At 37.5% G+C, this 20,488-nt stretch overlaps 1 protein-coding gene and 1 long non-coding RNA gene across 5 annotated transcripts in view; one reads left to right on the forward strand and one right to left on the reverse strand.

The window, feature by feature from the left end:
• The window catches only part of LOC143681499 (uncharacterized), a 49,786-nt gene extending 29,905 nt beyond the window's left edge, over nt 1-19,881 (forward strand). For both annotated transcript variants that reach the window (XR_013174679.1, XR_013174680.1), the window contains exons 3-4: nt 19,027-19,258; nt 19,721-19,881. This is a non-coding gene — a long non-coding RNA (uncharacterized LOC143681499). The remainder of the gene's footprint in view (nt 1-19,026; nt 19,259-19,720) is intronic.
• The window catches only part of DOCK9 (dedicator of cytokinesis 9), a 341,474-nt gene that overhangs the window by 284,033 nt on the left and 36,953 nt on the right, over nt 1-20,488 (reverse strand). The gene's annotated exons all lie outside the window — the stretch shown is intronic.

Genomic DNA, 20,488 nt, shown 5'->3' on the forward strand with positions numbered 1-20,488 from the left:
TTATAAGGCTTCCCCAGGGGCATTTCTTTCTTCATCTCCAAGGCCTTTTGCATGAGCTCTATGGACACTGAAGCTTTTTCCAAAGTGGTTCCCTCTAAAAGGGCCCCAGTAAGCAACCCCACCTTGAATGGGTGGAGACACATATCCATGGATACCATCTAATCAAAAGATACCACCCACAATTAGGTAGGTCAAATCTCCATGGAAACAATAAAAAAGATTCCACCCAACAATATTGAATGAAGCTTAAAGAGTATGGTTTTTCTGGAGTACACGAACGACAGTTTCAACTTGGCACACTCACTCTTTACAGATAAAGAAACCAAGGCCCACAGAGGTAAATTAACTTGACAAAGTCACACAGCTCATATGTGGGATGCGAACCCAGAGCTTTCTGGCTCCTAATTCCTTGTTCTTTCCACCGTGCCACATTAAATCCTATTAACAATACTGATGATAATACAAGGAAGAATTAAAAACTGTAATTCTTATGGTTCTTATAAAAAGTATTTATATGTGTAAGTTTCTGAAAAGGAACATGAATTTATAGCTGTTTATTTAGTTATATTAGCTCCATAGAATAGATCTATTTCTCTCTTTAGGAAACACAGGATGGGAGATATATCTTTTCCATCAACTAACTATAAGGAGAAGTACAAACCACAGAGCCAAACAGCAGCAATGAAGATGATCCAAGGTCACCTACCAAAAATTCTAAAATATCAAAGGTGGTTCATGAACAGTCTATGCAAAGCCTCCACTTTAAAGGCCTGGTTCATGTTCTACTCACGATATAAATCCCTCACTTCCAAAGACATCGAGGAATTGTTCCTACTGTTCCCGATGAGAACCACAAGAAATTCAAGGGCTGATGTCACAGCTACCTGCTTATGACACTCCAAAACACACCTCTGATGAGAGGAAGAGATTAGATTCTTCCCACTTGTACAAATGTACACATTCAAGAGTACTTCATGGAAGACATGTTTTTTAATTTCTCAATAACTAATAACTTAATTACATCAATTATGTGACCAAAGAAAACTCTTGATGATTCAACCTTTCCTGGGGAAAACCAATGATGTGTTTCCTTCTTTTAACCCATCAGTCATCAGTGCGTGTCACTGGCTGGAGGTCACAAGAACAGGGCGATGCATCCTTAGTGCCACTGAAGATACAATAGAGAGAGGCTATATATGAACATTAAAACAGATTCCAAAACCCATTCAAATACAGGAACCCATAAAACATGGTACAAATTAGAGTGCGTCTGGTGTTTTGTTGCTTTTCCATTGAGGATTCCAAACCTATGCAATTTTAAAGGAATTCTAATAAATGCTTCCAAATATCACAAACTTTTATATACTCAGCAACCATAAAGAACATCAACTTAAGTAAAATCAGTATTCAGCAGATGTCTAATTAAAAACCAGCAGAAGTGAGGAATGGTGAAATTACACATTTCCATAGAAAGTTCAAATCCACCTAAAAACGAAAGTTTTAATTTCACTTTGATAAACATTTAATAGCAAATTCCAGTAATCTTAAATATCACTGACTTTTAGAGAAAAAAAATGTGTTAGCAACTGTTAAAGAATAGTTCCTTGCTATTAAGATAATTTAATTTTTTTTAATTTTGTAAAAGCTAAAAAATTTTACAGCATATGATGTTTTAATATATCTGAGCACAGATAACAGATTTAAATATATATGGCCATCTTTCTAGAGCCACGGGTGAGAACTAAACACTGAAAAATATTTCGGTGATACTTTTTATTTCTTATAGACCTTTAATTCAGCCAAGGCCAAGTAGTAGTGAAAACAAGGACAAATAAATATAGCATCTTCATTTTTAAAGCAAGAAATCCGAATACGAAAGACAGATTAGACTTAAAAGATCTGGACTGTTATAGAGGAGAGAATCAGGACCAATATCTAAAAATTCTCTAATAAGCAGCATCGCCCTAAAATAAAATAAGCTCTTTCGGAAGGAAATGAAATTCCTGTCTCAAGAGGTATTCACATATTAGTGAGAATGCCTGTGAAGGAGAGAAGCATTGCAATGGCAATTGAACTAAATGACATGAAGACCCCTTCCAGTTCAACAATTTGATGGATTCTCCACTTTATAGGCATTGGATATAGTGAAATTCTATCTAGCAAAATGAAAGCCAGTGCATCGTTGGTCACATGGATGGCCTCTAGGAATGGTATGGAGGACCCTAAATACCCACGTGTCTTCTTTCCAACACTGTATGGTCCACATCATACCAAAACACTAGCAAATTTAAGAGTTGCAAAGTAATCTTACATGCTGCTTGGGTAACACTGCCACAGGTGAAGACACTGAGGCTCAAAGTTGTTTAATAATGTCCCAGCTAAGGTCACAGAGTATTGAGGGACTGAGCTAGGACTTCTAGTCCCATATACCCAGACTCAGACTAGAACTCTTTCGACTCTATCAATGTGCTTCATGGTCGAGACCCCAAAGAACCACACACATTTCTTACACAGGGAAGTGCAGTATAAGTAAAAGGAAAATCAACTGAAATGTCTAGCCATCTTCAGGGGTCTGCAACATGGCTCTGATGTGAAAAAGAAGTCTTCCTTCTAACTTCTAATTATGCAATATATTCAAACCAGGTGCTCCATCTAGTGGATTAATGGTAGATCCTCAGGAGGAATGAAATGCACATTTTTAATATCGTTCAGTTCACACAACCCTAAAGCATGTGATTGCTATCCTGTACCCAAAATAGTGGCTCTGAAAAAGAGAATATAAAGACTACAAACTTTCTGAAGTCAAGGATGAATTCATTTCAACTGGTTAAAAACGTAATCCAATTTTGCTTCCTCCCCCATTTTCCCAGTTTTCTCAAATATAAGTAAAGAGTCAACAAGCAAGGTGAGTCACTTTATAACTAATCAAAATAAAAGCTCTTAGGTGACATATACCCACAGGAGTAACTCAGACATGCTTTGAAGCTCAAGGAGACTCTATAGCCCCTTGATGTTGCTGCAATTATTCACCTTTAGCTTAAACTCAAGAGCAGACCCTTCTCTCAAAGAAAAGCACAAAATGTAGTAGGAAAACTCCAGGCTCAGAAATCAAACAAAATTCCTGGTCCTGCTATTGTCTGGCTATTGTAACCTTAAGCAAGCTATTTAATCTCTGGCTTGGTTTCTCATCTGTAAAACATGGACAATGATATATCCCTCACAGGGTGCTTCAAGGATGAAGAAAGAGAACAGATGCCAAGCACCTGCCACCCTTCCTGGAGTATGGAGCATTCAATGAATGGCAGAAATAAGACACACAGGTAGATCAAAGTCAGCTTGCTCCTCCAATTTATGGGCCCTTTTTCTCCTTTTCTGCACCTTCAAATTTCTACTAGAAAATAGTACAAATGGGAAACAGAGTTATTAGGCAACACTGAAATACATAAAAAATAAGAAACAGTCTAAGAACTATCTTATTCAGTATAGCCAGAATACAGGAGAAAAAAGCAGATGGCAGGAGTCGCAGTAAAAAAAGTAGGTAGAACCTTATAAACTACATTAATGAGTCTGCAACCATCAATGCAGCACCACCAGATTATCTTTCCATTAGCCCAGTCTATCATATTCTCACATTGCCCAAATTTTTCAGTCAACCCATTTCCTAAAGAATGAGGCAGAATATTCTTAACAAGGTAGGTTGCTGAATCTGTGTTCTTATCTTCTGCCTCAGCTTCATATTTTACATGCCATCTTTCACATACACAAATACCCAAGGCTTATGTTTTAAGTGCTAAAGATCAAATTCAATTAAAAAATTATGAGCTTTATGCTGTCTTAACTCTCAATTTTGGGTGAGCAAATTTTATTTCAGCAGTAAATATCCTCAACTCCAATTAAACTATTAACCATAATTTAACACGAAATGTGAATGAACCCTGTAAGTGACTACTGGTTGCCTCTTCCCACTCCAACACCTATCTTTCCCTTTCGATAGAGTAAGAGAAGTTGCAGCAGGCTAATGGCCATCAGACAAAAAAAGTATACTTTTGCCAAGCTTTCTTATAGCTGGGTATGGCTACAACTAGGTTACGGCTAATGAATGTGGACAAAATGACTGATGCAATTTTAACAACATGCATTTAAATGGGAACAAGTATAACATCCCCTTATCATCTCCCCCTTCCTGCTAACCAGAACACAGACAAGTTAATGGAAGCTGGGGTAGCCATCTAAACCTACAAGGAAGCGAATTTAACTTCAATCCTTTACAAGCCAATGTATTTTTGGTCTTTGTTAAAGTTGTATCCTAACAAATACTGAAACAACTACAAACCAAAAACAAACATTTTGTCCACTCAAGAAATATTTATTGGGAGCCTACTATTTGCCAGGCATAATTTAGGACTTACTATGTACCTGGAAATACAACTGAGTATAAAAGACAGTTACCGCCCTTGGAGAGCTCATTTTGGTGGACTTTTTAAGACCTTGGGACCTCAGTGCTTTATAAAAGGAGAAAAATATTATTCAGAAGGAAAACAAATTGCAACTTCATGATTTAAGATTTTCAAATCACAGATCTAGTAAAGAACTCATACCCTGAATATACAAAGACTTCTCAAAACTAAGCAATAAGAAAAAAAAAGTAAAAAACAATACAAAATGACAAGAGATCTAAACACTTTACCCAAAAGAATATATTGATGGCAGTAAGTGCATAGAAAAGATGTTCAACATTATTAATCAATGAATTTAATTTAAAATCCAATCATATGCTTCTACACATTTATTAAAAATGCTAAAATTAAAGACTGGCCATACCAAATATTGACAAGGAAGTGTAGGTAGCAAATGAACTCCCATATATTACTGGTAGGAATGTAAAATGGTATAGTCACCTTCAAAAGACCTTAAAAAGTTTAAACATACACCAACCACATGACCCAGCTATTCTACAACTAGGTATTCACCCAAGAGAAACTGGAAACAACCCAAATATCCATCAACATGTGAATAGATAAATTATAGTATATCTATACAACTAAATATTACTTATCAATAAAAAGGAATGAACTATTGAAACTCACAGAATGAATGAACTTCAAAATAACCATGCTGAGTCCCACTTTTATAAAACTAATTAATAGTATCAGTAAGCAGATCCATGGTTACCTATGAACAAGGAGGGTGCAAAGAGTAGGAGGGATGAATTATAAAAAGGTACAATAAGATTTGGGTAGGTGATGGATATGCTCATTTTCTTGAATGTGGTGATGATTTTACAGATGTATACATAAGTCAAAACTGACCAAATCATATATTTTAAATATGTGCAGACTAATGTATGTCAAATACCATCAATAAAGCTGTTTAAGTGAAAAACAGACTTTGTGGCAGCATTTTTACAACAACAGGCTCTCAAGTGCACTCACTTGTTTTAGCTTGAACCAATCTAATTCAGACTCTGATCTAAAGCTATCAAAATATTCTAGTCTTCATGGTGAACTAGAAATAATTACTAAGGTGAAAGGCTGACTTTATATTCCTTTCAAGCTAAAACAAAGCTTTTGAAAACAGGGAAGAAGAATATGCATTTTGCACTATATGTTCCTTGAAAATAAAGATTTCAGTTTTCCCACATGCCATTTTTGGCACCTCCCGTGGGAAAGCACATTTATACTCAACCTATGCACATGTATATTCTTCAAAGGCAGATTAAAAAAGGAAAGGATATATAATGTCTAAAAGTTATCAAGTATTAGTGGAAGAACCAAGGTTCTCCTAATCGCACTCTGAGAATTTATCAAAACACAGGGAAAAACTCCAATATATACTGGATGTCCTGAGACCTATGCAACATTTGGTCCATGACATTACTATTCCACACATCATTCTCTGAATGAGTGTAAAAGATAAAATGAGTAATTTAACTTTTTTATCCACTTGATTTATATTCACTTACTTTTCTAGAGAATTTCTAAATATAAATCTATGCTATTGCATTTGTTATAGCCAACACAGAGTACAAAAGCTCTCAGGAAACATTTTTTTATTAATTTTTTAATGCATTATTTGAAAAACAACATCTGCTTGGGCAACACATCAAGTAAATGAAACTTTACTTTTTGAAGTTAGAAAATGTATTGTTTTGTATACATAATAATTATGTTAATAAACTCTCCATAAGACAAGAGTCTTAAGAGTCATAACAACACTCCATTACACAAAATAAATCTGTAATTTATGGCTGTTAAAATAGCTCTACAATCTAACTTTTAAATGACATCATAGCCAACCATGAATTGTGGGAAGAAAAAAAATATTTCTCAACACTTCAAGGTTTGTTTTATTTTTAACTACTAATAAACAAACAAAACCCTACTCTCAAATGAAACTGTGAGAAAATGGTACAAGAAAGAAATCCTGGGAGAAAGTCACACAAGTAATACTTTAATTGAGTATCAATAACAGTAAAACAGAGTGGCTATTCTCTACAAAATGATGACATCATTTTATCATTCTTTCAACGAGCATTATGCTAGGTGATAGAAATAAAGTGAAATAATTCATTCACCTAATAGTCTCCATTTAGCAAAAAAGTTTTCTATACAAGGTAAACCCAGACCATTCTTGGTAACAAATAGTGAGTGTTTCCATCTCCACATTTGCTTAATCATCAGCACCTTTAAGGAGGCTAAGCTCCTTGATTATCTTGGCTATAAATTACTGCCTAGAACTGTCTTATGGGAGGTACAAATTTCTGTTATCAAAATCTTCATGGAATTTGGAATTTGCCCTGGGTTTGAGGAGTTCCAGCTCTACCTCTTACTGACTTAACTCCAACAAGTTACTTAATCTGTATGAAGCTCAGTTTTCTCATCTGTTAAAGAGGAACAATAATAGACCCAACTCTAACATTTTAAATACCCCATTAATGTGAGTTATTATTGTATAGTTATTTTTATATTATACACAGCAGGAGACACATCTATAAGTATTGCTGAGACTTGAGTGGAAATTTTTTTAAATGACACTATGAGAAAACAAAAATATCCTACTCAGACATATCTAATTTCAGGAAAATATGCACATTGGAACTTGTAAATGGAGAGTTCTACTTCAAAACTCAATCCAAATATTATGCCAGAGACTAAGTGTAGCATAAATCATTCATGGATGCCCCCCGAACTCATGTACTGATTCACCAAACATTTACAGAGAGCTCTTACTAGTCTCCAGATACAGGGAAAGGGATACACAGAGGAAAACCTGTTCTGGCTCTAAAGAAGCCCATGACAAAGAGGGTGGTGAAGATTAGGGGGAGGGAGGGATGACAGAAGTCAATATAACATAATGTATCTGACCAAGACCTTTCTGCCTCAAGGCTCCACCCAGGACCCCCCAAATGATGACTGAATGTGACTATCTTCCCTAAGTCAACAGCACAACAAAAAATGGCTTATTCCTCTAAAGGAACCTAGAATGGAAAGCTGGTTTGACAGCCCATTTGTCACACACTAAAGATGTGCACAGAGCATCTTTAAAAGGCGTACATGGAGGCATGAAGATATTCAAGCAGCAGTCGGTGAAAATAAGCCACTTGCTCCTACTCTGCCAGAGAGAATTTCTACTGGCAGGCACACTTTTTCCCTGATTTGTTTACAGTCTTCTGTAGATTTTAAATTTTCTACAATAAGCTAAGAATGAACTATATTCTCCAAGAGCATCATTCCCAAAAGTGATGCAGGCCACTTTTTATTTATCAGTACACAGATGAAGTGCAATACAATTAACACAGGATGGTGGTTGTAAGAATTTCCTGGTGGCCTTTGTTGACAGCCTACCACATTTCAAGCACCTTTATTTCTGATATAGTTGACAATACTAGCAACCAAAGTAGTATCATCACTGTTTTACAAATGAAGTTAAACTGATGCATTAGAAGTTAAATTGTTTGAGAACATGCAGCAAGACTCAGTGGAGCAGAAATTTGTACCCAGGTCTGCATAACTCTACCAAAATGTGGTCTTTTTCTACACCTCCCATGCCTTCCATCCAAAAAAATGTGTAAGTTTATCACACTGTCCAGCCTCCTCTTTCTACACCAGCTGCCTCTCATCAGTTGTGCTGGGCAGAATGATGCTTTCCAGACATCTAAACAGATCCCCCGCCAAAAGAGGAAGGGACCCGAAAACATCTTTTAAATTTTTGATGGAAATGTGTTAACACCATTGAAGTACTGTTCCCAAGGGTTTACATTTTTTAACATTTTACTTCTACCTGTGCAACAGATAGATGTCACGTCAACAGAGCTTTTAGGCAAAAGGAAGAAACTGGGGAAGAAATCACCAGTCTTTTCCTTGTTTTTGAAATCATACATTCTTACAGCTAGCCCTGAAGATAAACAACCCTCCATGAGCAGTTGCAGCCTCATGAGGTGTACGGCCCTGGGGAGGGGGTCATACGCCCATCATTCTGCCCCACATCTCTGAGGGGCCTCCCTTGTGGGCACCCCTTCTCCTGCATGGGCTCTCTTCCTCCTTGAAGGGTCATCACATCATGTTTCTTGGGATGTCAGCCCCTGTAGCTTTCCATCACTTTGATAAAGACACAGTACCCAGGAGCAGGGAATCAAGGGAACTTCTGGCATTGTGGGAGAGAAAGGGAAGAAACCAGACGGAATACAAACAGGACTCCCACAGAAAGATTAGACAGAAAAAAGTGTATCCACCAAGGGCTGTCTATAATGAGACTTGAGGTTATCCAAGCAGGAATTTGCAGTTTAAAATAGATAGTGGTAATAATGGAGGTAAAACCAGATAAAATAGGATAACTGTTAAGTCCCAGTTTACTATTCAGCTCTGAAAGAGTTAACAGACAATGAAAAGTCCCTTTTTCCTTATTATCTTGCTCCACAGGCACTAATACAGACCTGCAAACTTCAGCTACAAACTTCCTGGGACAAAAATTTCCCTGAAGCCCCAAAACCATTGAAACCTCCCCAAACCATAAAAATTTGTGAAGTCCTGGGCCCAAAGCAAACCCTTAGTTGATGATGGGAAGCATAAGGTCATAAAGATTGTTAACCATCTGCCCAACGACAAATTTTTGGTATGTGACAACAAACCACCAATTCCCTTAGCTATCTCCTCCTAGAACAAAGAAGAAACCTAGTATTCAAGGGTTACTATGGAAACCTGTTACCAACAAAACTTTTCTATAAAACTAGCCAACTCCAATCAGTGCATGTCCCTCCCTTGGGCATGGTGTCCGAGTTAACCTCTCTAAAGTATACGCTCTCCTTCTTTTTAATAAACTTTACTACTTATTCCTACTGGCCCTCTTGTCTCTAAATTCTTTTAGTTTCAAGACTATCAAACCTGGATCAGGGCTCAGCTGGCACCACTGCCAGTAGGGCACTGCTCACAGAGGGACCTGATACTTTTGCCACTAATCATTTTATCTGCATCTCTTCCAGACTCAGTTCATTTCCCCTCTGGAAATCTTCTATGACCACACAAAGCACCTGGGCATTTGCACAAGCCTGCCCCAACACTATTGTAGCCTGGATAGTGCTGCTGTGACACCCCCTCCACACAGTCCAAGATTCCCTCAGGGCGGGGAAGAGCACCTCCTACACTCTGTGGTGCCAGAGGCCTCTAAGATATGTTTGCTGAATTAATGAATACGAGCCCCTTACTTATTATTTCCATTTAATTACCCTGCAACCCAATTGTGATTCTTACTTATATGACAGATTAACTCTGCTATAAATTTATTTGCTAACATTAGCTCAGGGAGGCCCAGTCATGGTTGGCTAGTCACTAAGCATGTTCAACTGCTCCTGCAACATTGCTGAATATTCACAACTGGAAAGCCAGGGCCATCTCTGTTCACTGCCCCAAATTTTAATAAGCAAATTGACCTCAAATACAGACACCAGTAGAAGCAACTGGCCAGCTCTCCTGCAACTGTTTCTGTTGGAATCACTGAATCAAGAAGACTGCAGGCAACTCAGCATCAGACAGTGGGTCTTATTTGTTTCTTTAAGCAGCCAGCAGGATACCTGGTATACAGAAGGGTGGTAATAAATGCTTATTGTGAGGTTTCCTGCAGTAGCAGATGCTTCCGACAGCTGAGGTATTCCAGTCTCTGGAGACAACAGATGTCCCCTCACCAGAAACACCCCACTATTCAGGACCACCATAAGGAAGCTACTAAAAAGGAACAATACAGCAATCTTAATGAAAACCAGGATTACTTCCTAGTCCTGCACTGTAAAGCAATAAGTTGAAATTACTCACTAACACTTTATAACAGGACAGATTTTGCCACTGGGTTAACTTAAGACATTCTGTTCCCTTAGAATTCATTTTCATATTGACAATGGGTTGAAGACAAGAGCAACATTTCCCCAAAACTATAATACAGTCTTTAAAACCATGAGTAGAAGTAAAACTAAAAAAGCTACAGATTTTACCTTAGCGAGAAAAGGGAGGACAAATTCACACCACAATTTCAGCCCATAAATACACAGACCCACAAATCAATCAGTAACACCCTCGTCTATAGACCTACTTCAAAAGATGATTCACCACGTTAATCATCACTTTTTTTAAGGAACGTCAATATGCTTGTCACTGAAAACAATGTTCAGAAAATATCAAAAGCAAAGACAAAAAAGGCAAGAAGAACTCATATTCCAACACTGGGCCATCCCAGACTCAGCAGCATGGGGCAGAAACAAGCCAACTGAGTCCTCTATGCCTTGCATTTCTTCACTCAAAAGGTGGGATGCACACCAACCAGTGCTGCTAGAACTAAATGCCCGGTCTTGCCACTCACCCTATGAAAGATTAAGAGAGGAAGTATTTTGTTGGTTTTGAGGTTTCCTAAAGGAGGAAAGAACTTTAATTTACACCCAATGTGCTAACACTCCGGAAAACAGCAATTACAGAGCTGCTCAACTTGAGGGACCAGTCTAGGCAGCAAACACCCCAAAGAATTTTCCTGGTTATGAGGAGGTTTAACTGGCAGGAAAGTCAAGAGTTCACAGATGGGGTGGTCCTAAAGAGCTGCTCTGAATCACTGCTTGTTATCAAATACCGTGTGTGTATGTGTGTGAGCACACATGTGTGTATAAGAAACCTCGAAACCTGTTTTATTCAGAGTATAAACTCAAACACCAATATCTGTCTTTGCCTGCATGTATTGTTTACTTTCTTATTCCTATATCCCATTCTTGACATCCAACTCTCCTAAAGATATCACCAGATAACTTCATGTGTGCAACTGAAGCTACAAAATGTAGCACTGGATATATTTCTAAAAGGCTCCTCTTTAGGTTATGCTTCAAGTAAAAATCCATCTTGAAATTTCCTCTCCCCAAAGTATGAGAGAGAAAAAACTAGAGTGAATCAAAGTTTAATCTCTTATATTCTTAATAATTAAAAGACAAAATCTTGTTTTAAAAACAACACCAAAGAGCCACTGAAATCTGTTACTTTGGGTTGTTGGGGTGGACATACACAAGCAGCCAAATAAATAAAATGTACAAGGCCTATTAGTAAATTCTTCCCAATGGTAATATTCCCCAAAATGATGAGCTAATTGAAATAAATTCTAGCTGACACTACAAGTAAAATATTGGCCAAAAAGCCCCAAAAATATATCCAGACTCTCCTTGACTGGGCAGAAAACACCTATACTGAGAAATAGGGCGCTGGACAAATCTCTAGACAGTATTTGTCTTTTTGTGTCTGAATTATTTCAAATGATGTCTTCAAGGTTCATCCACGTTGTACCATTCATCACAACTTCACTCCTGTTTTACAGCTGAATTATATTCCATTGGGAACATATACATTTCTTTCCTCCTTTAGGTTTCAAATAAGCATTTGTATCGCTTCCAGGGTCCTGGAATTTGACAACAGGGACAAGAATCAGGGAATTATTTTTCTGTTTTTAAATCTTTTCAGATCTAAGAAATTCTTCGTCACATTGTTTTTCATTCCTGAGGTGCTGTCTGAAAGTAATCAAATAAAACTTAAACATGAACTTAAAGTCAAACTTTTTCTTAGAATCAGTGTTCTAAGAAGCATCAGACATAAGCAATTGTCTTTCCTGGACAGAAACTCATAGTTTCCCTCCCGCTTTCTTTTCCTTACCTTTTTGGAGTTCATTTCTTGCCTACTTATTATAGTACTTAACAGCAGAGCTCCTTCCTATTAGTCAAACATTCAGCTCTAATACAAGTTTGCAGCCTGGCATCATACAAGAAATCACAAGGTAGCAAAATCATTTCTCAAACCTTGATGTTCAACGGCAATTTTCACTAATAATACATCCATCCCATTGTGTTTCAAAGATCTAAACCATGTCCAAATAGTGTTTAAAAACTATTCATCACTTTCTGTTTCTTTGGTTTCTGTTTTACTTGCCTTTTTGTTTTTGTTTGGTTTCGTTCTCTCTTTGTTCAAAGTCTGGTAAGATTTTAACCAAATTTTGTTTTGGAGAAAGCGCAAACGTGTAGAAAGCCTGTGGGGTTAACAACTAAGTTCTCCTGATTATCATTCCCTACTTCCAGGGCCTAACTTTTCATCACTTTGCTGCTATCTACTTTGGAAAATAAAATAAAACAGAATTTTTCAAAATATGCACTTTGGGTGCACGGGTAGTTCAGTGATAGAAGGCTCACCTTATTTGTGGGAGACCAGGGTTCAATTCCCAGACGATGCACTACCCCCCCAAAAAAATATGCGTTTTTTTGTTCACCAGAGTAACATATACTCATAAGTAAAAATGCAAATGTAACAAAATGACTTAAAATGAAAAGCAAATGTAGCCTAGCTCACCCCACTGCATTCTGTCTTGCTTCTTTAGAGGCAAATGTTTCAATTACTTTCATGTTTTGGTAGTTCTCTCCTTCTCTCTAAATAATACATGTAATAGATGAGAACAGCTGATATATTATACTGCCATCCTCACAAGGGCACTATGCTTAGTTCTTTTGGGTTATCTCTGTAACTTAAAATAATATACTTGTACCCTTATTATTCTGTCATGGAGAAGCCAAAGTTACTGACAGTTTCTCTTAACTTCCCACTTTATAAGATAAAGATGTCAGCAATTCAAATCACTGAAATTCAGTTTTGCTGCTGATACATGGTAGGAATGAGAATGGAATTAAAATGAAGACCTAAAAAAATGTGTTTTACCATTGTATGGACTTTAATAAATCACTCTCTTCCCTAGTTTCAATTGGCAGTATAATCAGTGGATTTATCCTTACTCAATTCTCTTATTACTTAAAAATTTTGGAATGAAGCCCAACTGTGAAGCAGAAATTCATAAAGAGTAACACCAAGTTCATCTGAATATGTTTACACCACCTCTGAACTCACACACCCTACGTGCTCTTCTCACCTGCCAATCTCAGACTATCTGGTTAAGAAGAAGGTAGCATGTGAGCCGAAGGTTTCTTATGCGCACAGGTTGGGGCCTGCTCAGTCAGCCCAAAGCTTCAGGAAGTTGCTGAGGCTATCAAGCAAGGACATACTAAAAAAAAAGAATTTGCTTTGAGGAGACCAGATAAAGGCTACTGATGTAACAAATACATTTTTAATTTCTTTTATTGTAGTAACATGTATACAACTCAAACTTTCCTATTTTAACCACTTTCAAATGTAAAATTAATAGTACTAATCACTTTCACAATGCTGTGCTACCATCACCAATATCCATTACCCCAACTTTTCATCACCTCAAACAAAAAGTCTGCACCCAAAGAAACATAACTCCTTCTCCCCCTCCTAGCCCCAGCCAAGAGGGACCTATAATCTCACCATCTCTACGAAATTTGCTTCTTCTAGGTATATCATATAAACAAGATCACACAATATTTGTCTTTTTTGTGTCTGAATTATTTCAAATGATGTCTTCAAGTTTCATCCATGTTGTACCATTCATCAAAACTTCACTCCTTTTTTACAGCTGAATAATATTCCATTGGGTGTATATACATTTTTTTTTTTTTTTACCCATTCATCTGGTGATAGAAACTTGGGTTGCTTCCATTGTTTGTTTACTGTAAATAATGCTGCTACAAACACTAGTGCACAAATACCTGTCCAAATCCCTGCTTTTGATTACTCAACGTACATATCAAGAAGTGGGATTGCCAAGTCACATGGTAAATCTATTTTCAACTTTTTGAAAATTCATTTCCACAACTTCATTTCCATAATGGCTATACCATTTTACAATGCTACCAGCAATGTATAAGAGATTCATTTTTGAAGCATGACACATACTGTATTCCCAATGATCCCTAATACCTAAAATTGAATTTCATTAGGAAATTATTGATCTTTCAAGAGAATCAATGCTGCAAGCACTCGCCTAGGCCACCATCTTCATCAAATCTAAAAATACAAGCAGCAATTATGTTACCAGTGAAAAAATGTTTAATAATCTATGAAGTTTTCAAAGTGTATTGGGGATATTTAGGTTTCAGAATATAAGATGATACCTGATTACATGCTTCAGCCTGTCTAAAATTTCAAACAGTAGACAGCAAGTAAAAACAAATAAAAAATTCAAACACACATGGAATGTGTAGTTTACATGTCACAAAGGAGAAAATAAAACATCAATAACACTTTAATTATAATCAAGTATTAACAGTTCATACCATATTTCAGGCCCAAAGGAGAAAAACAAAACACTTCCCTTGCAGTGATACACCAGTAGAGCTGAGAGACAAGAACCTGAATCAGCTACAAATGATATGACCTTGAATGACTCACTTTTTCACTCATTCACTGAAAAAACATTAAAAAGTGCCCACTATACTCTAAACATTGTGTAAACAAGTTCCATAAGCCCTCCGTGCCCAAATTTTTTTGTCTACAACCTAAAGCAGCTGAAGCACTATCAACTAGGTCTTTTGCTCCAAAATTAGATTATATGTCATGGACATAACCCATCAAAATGTTGCTTCCCTTTTGATTCCAAAATATAACTTTTTCTCAAAATCAAAGATAAAAACTTTTCAATGACAACAGCCAGTATGTAAAGCCAACGACAACAAGCTAATTTTCCAGAAGTGGATGTAAGAAGGATGGGAATCAAGTGAAATGCTCCTCTCTCCGTCATCCTACCCTCACACCCAGCTCCCCTGCCCAACTTTGCAGGACCCCTATCCATCCAGCAATAATGGGTGTGCGAGCCACCAAACTCTGTGTGTGACTTACAGTACCTGCACTGTTACCTGAAGTAACAGAGGTAAAAAGTGAACTTAAAATGCTAAAGGGAAACCTCACCTGTGTCTCTGCCTAATTAGCCAGCTCAAGACTTCCCTGTGCTAACAGCCAGCTGGCAAGTAAAAACTGTAGATTCTCCTAGACTACTCTTTTACCCTAACTCCCAAGATCCATAGCTCAATTACTGCTCTTTAATTTACTGTTCTTTGATTCATTCACTATTCATGTAAAATACATCTGCAACTTCCTCAGAGGCCCTGAAATAAGCAGACCCTAAGCATACACATCTTTATCCAGGGTTGGGGGCCAAGTTCCCAAGAGTTTTTCGTTTTTCTCTCTTCCCTTCGTATCCCCTAGCAGAAACTTGAGCTCTGCAGCTTTCATATCAAAGAAAATATTGCCAAAAAAAAACCAAAACTATCCTTTTTATCATCCAGAACTTAAAGCTATCAAAATGCTTTACAAGTTATTCACTAATAGTTATATAAAAGCTCAAAACAAATCAAGCAAAGAAGAAATGTGAATGATGAACACAATCTAAAGAGAATTTCTCTCAGCTACAGAACTTAATCATTCACCATCATGGCGTTCTTATCCTTTTTACCTGTAACTACCTCAATACTCAGATAAATGTGGCCCTAGTTGCTAAAGATAATCCACAAAGGTATATAAATCCACTCAAAAATCAATAAAAAACTATGTTTCCAGTTAGGAGAAAAAGAACATGCTTCACTTCTCTAGAGGTTAAAAAAGAACTCGCAATCTACTGAATTTCCCTCATAATAGATTTGCCTACAAAAACACAGGAAACACCTCATTGAAGAGAGAAAAGAACTGGTTTCATATCCTTTTGAAAACAGAGAAAAAATTCAAGGAGCGATAGAAGCCAAACTGATATTCAGCCAAGATACAATTCCTGTTTAAAGATTCAAAACATCCTTAATAACCACAAGTCATCTGCTCCTGAGAGCTCAGCAGAACCATTTCTGCAATGCTTGAACTACCAGCAGATGCTCCTATACCAGTAGAACTGGGATGTATAGTGGAGATGACAGGCATGAGCCCCCAGCTTCACAGTCTGTGGGGAATCATTAGGGGCCAGGATGGTATAGAAGACACCTAGCAAAGGTAGGGGGGTGCACTGTATACCACCTACACCTTCAGTATCTCCATCCTCCACAGGGACCTCGCCCCCGCCCCACCCCGCTCACCCCAGCCCTCTCCACTATCTGGAGTAGAATGGAAGTATCCCTTGTTAAACAGATGCCCAGTACACAGCTTACTTCCCCTTCCTGAACTCCATGCCCCTTCTCTTCAGATTCTTTGAAGGTATAACAATCTATATACAAAATTTCTACTATCCTAAAATATTCCAAAGTCTCTGTTTCTCCATTCACTTTTTTGCCTCCATCCCCAAAGAAGACTACAGTTTTTATTGTAACATTTTTACCCAAGAAGGCTTTGCCTTTCATTCTTAAATAGAATGACACTATATTTTTAGTTATTGATAACTACCAAGAATATATTATTTCTAAGAGTCTTCATAAATCAGTATCTATCATGTGCCAAAGCTTATATATATAAGCTTTTTTTTCTCATGGGCAGGCACCGGAAAGTGAACCCGGGTCTACGGCATGGCAGGCGAGAATTTTGCCTGCTGAGCCACAGTGGCCCAAGTTATACATTTTATACACATCATTTTTCATCATCCCAAGGTACAGTATAAAATCAGTAAAAGATTAAAGTTTCCCTGGATCATTACTGACCCATTCATGCCAGAAACAACTGCCCTGATAATGCAGTTCCCAATCTTACTGCCAACTCAGCTATATCAATCAAGGCCAATTTAGGAAGCTTATGAAGTTTCTCTCCCATTCTGTGCCCTGTTTTCCCTTTTATCACTCCTTTTCTTTATTTCCCATTTTATCTTGGACAAGAGTTATCTCATAGAAAAAACTAATTTATGCTAAGACATAGTTTCAAAAGCTGTACACTCACTAAAAGATCACAGGAAACTGGCTTTGCTTAACACAAACAAATGAATTACTAATGGTAAATTCTTCAGGTCTCAATACAGATTATAAAATAGGGTGAAGTCTTTCCATTAAATTAAATAACTTTCAGTACCCTATTTTTTGGATGTCTCTAGGAGCCCAGTTCCTTAAAAAGGCCTGAAAATAATACCTCCAAGTAGTAGCCTCTACACCTTCCCTCTAATAGATTACTATAACATCACTATCATTCTCTCTCCTACCTTTCACTGTGTTCATTTTCCTACTGTCATTTTCAATTGAAATCAGGCAAAAATGTTGTTGATAACTTAAAACCACAGAGATTACTAGAACTTTGTTGAATAAGAAAAGTAAAAGCTCATGAGCTATAAAAATTTACAGAAGGAGAGCTATGAAGATAACAGAATCATCACTTCTAATTGTTCAAATCTGCAGCAATAGGTACAATAAATAATTTCCCACACAAATCACATATTAAAAAGGGAGGAATAAACCCAGCAACCTTGATATAAATTTGTAAAATACCACATTATGCTTTTAAGAAAAAGTTAGAATATGAATTGGATTAAATTTAATGTAATTACATTCAATTACTTAAACGGTTTTTAAAGATATTTTTCCTATAAGCTACTTGAACCAAGAAAGCCACATAGCTATATTTAAAGCCAACCCTAAGAACTTTTTCAGACAATCAGAAACCTCTGTGACTAGGATACCTGAACAAAAGAATAAAGAAATAAAAATGGGATCCCAGGTTTCAGTAACTGCTAAAGGATTCCGCTTCCTGCCTGCATGGAGTCAAGATCAGTTACGGCAGCTAAGAAACCTCAGACTGTTACCTGGTCCCCAGTGACGTGCAATGTGCAGCCGGGGCCCATCAGATAGCATAAACTCAGAAGGTTACTACACCAAGGGAAGCAAAGCACCCCACCTATGCTGCACACCTCCTCTCACCCTACCGGACACCCACCCCAAGTAAATACCAGGTGGTTGTAAGAACAAGGGTAATTCTGCATTGAAAAAAAGACACAACGGATGGGGCTGAGATGCATTAAAACCACATCTCGATGAAGATTATCTATCTGCCCTAACACATTAAACAAGAAAGGGGGAATCACAGAGAAGCCAAAATCAAATTGTGGGAAGAATTTCTATGTAGATAATTCTCACCATTTTCTTTTCCACATTAAAAAGATGAAGCAATGCTCAGTCACATTTCAAAGGGTACCATTCTTCCCATGGCTTGCTCTGAAATCCATTTCTGTGGAGATTATCCAAGGCTATTTATAAACCCCAACGGCTCCAAAATTACAAATAGAAATGCTCCCATCCAGATAAAAGAAGCCTCAGTTCTAGAGCAATTATAACAAAGAACTCCACTTTGATAAGTTTGTGCTCCCTTATGATGGGCTAACTTCTGGCCTTGCTAAAAATTTGAGGTAAGGTGGGACCATGTGGCCCATTATAACCTAGAGTTCTAGGCCAAGATAGTTTAACCAAAAATCTTAGGATATTCTAAAAAAGCAGACACTCAGCTCAAAATAGGAGAAATAATAATCACGATAAAGCAAGATTTTATAGAATACGATCAGGAAACCACACAAGCCCACACAAAACAGATACATTCTTAACTAAGATCAACCTAAAAATCTGAGTTTTTTGTTTTCTTTATTGGTTTGACAGGCTTTCAGGGCAAGTTAAGAGGGAAGATGCAGGCATAGAATAACATTTAATTTCTTCTAATTGTGCAGGCATAAAGCACAAAAGCTGATGAAACCTGCTCCTCTTGGTGCCTTTGCTACCTATGTTCTCTTTCTGCTGGGAGATTCTTAACTGCACTAGTGTCACCTACAGAGCAAATGTTATCAGACTCTACCATCGTGAAGTTAAAGGATGAGACTGAAGGAGAGGGAAAGAAAAGATTAAACCACTTTTCACCTGAGTTTGCCTTTACTATGACCATTTAAAACCAATGTATCTCAGGTACGTACACGATCTACCTCAATATTATAAGCTGCCTTCTTCATCTACTTCCTAACTCAGGGGAGAATTTTTCATCCTTCCATTTCACAGACAGAGAAAATAAATTTCTCAGTCACAACTTGCAATCAGTAAATAAGAAGTAGGTACAGAAAGGTTCTCATCCATTTTTCACACAGAAAGATTCTGCTATAAAAATTTCTTGAATGAATGTATGAATGAATGAATGAATGTTCCATTACTGGGAAGTTTAGTGGCTTAACTGAGTCCATTTAATTTATACAAAGGATGTGTCAAAAGTTGGAGAAAAAAAGGACACTCTGGCTACCTGGTGGGAAATTACCCTGGTGCAAAGCCTATTGCCCTACTTCTTCACTTCTATTCCCTTCCCTTCCTCTCTTTTCCTGGCCCCAGAAACACCATGAACCTCTTCCTTCTCCCCAGTTTTTTCAATAATTTTTGCAGCCCAACATACAGAGGATGCATAAGAAATGGTGTGCTGAAGGAGTGAATAGGAGAAATTGAACTTAATAACAAAAATCCTAACTGCATTCAAGTACTTACTAAGGCTGATCATACTAGCCCTTCTTGGGAGCTTCAAAGGATGCAATTTAAATACTATTTGATAAGAGGTAAGTACACACAAAGGGGGGAAGGGTTTAAAAATATAGGTCAATCACAGGATTTTAGAATAGGGAAGAAATTATATCTGGTTCATGTTTGTCAATAATTTGCCCTAATGTAAGCACGTGGGTAGGTAAGTTCAAAATTCAATCAAAAACTCCCCAAAGAAAAGAGGAAAAAAAAAACAATAACTTGCCCTCTGTGTAGGTTAGGATTCCACTGGAGACCAACACTAAACGAGCTTTCTACAACCTTTCAAAAACAAAATCTGTATCACAAGCAGAAGCAGGAAAAGGGGACTCCCTATGAGGAATCAGAAAGGGGAGAGGGAAATTCTGTAGGAATAGGAAATGGAAACGTTTGTTTTGGCAGGGAATGCTGCAGTGAGTAGAAGGGCACTGCAGGACCATGATATGCCTGACAAGAGAAAGATTACTGGTGCTCATTTGTGTTGAGAGACAGATGAACGCAAAAAATATCTGTGCTTGGGGAGCACTCGGTTAGCTGTGGTCAGTCAAAAACAGAGAGCCAGGAGTGCACAGGGGGTTCAGTGGTAGAATGCTCGCCTGCCATGCGGGAGACCCGGGTTCGATTTCTGGCCAAGCACCT

This window comes from Tamandua tetradactyla, chromosome 4 (assembly GCF_023851605.1).
Source record: "Tamandua tetradactyla isolate mTamTet1 chromosome 4, mTamTet1.pri, whole genome shotgun sequence".
Classification (NCBI taxonomy): Eukaryota; Metazoa; Chordata; class Mammalia; order Pilosa; family Myrmecophagidae; genus Tamandua; species Tamandua tetradactyla.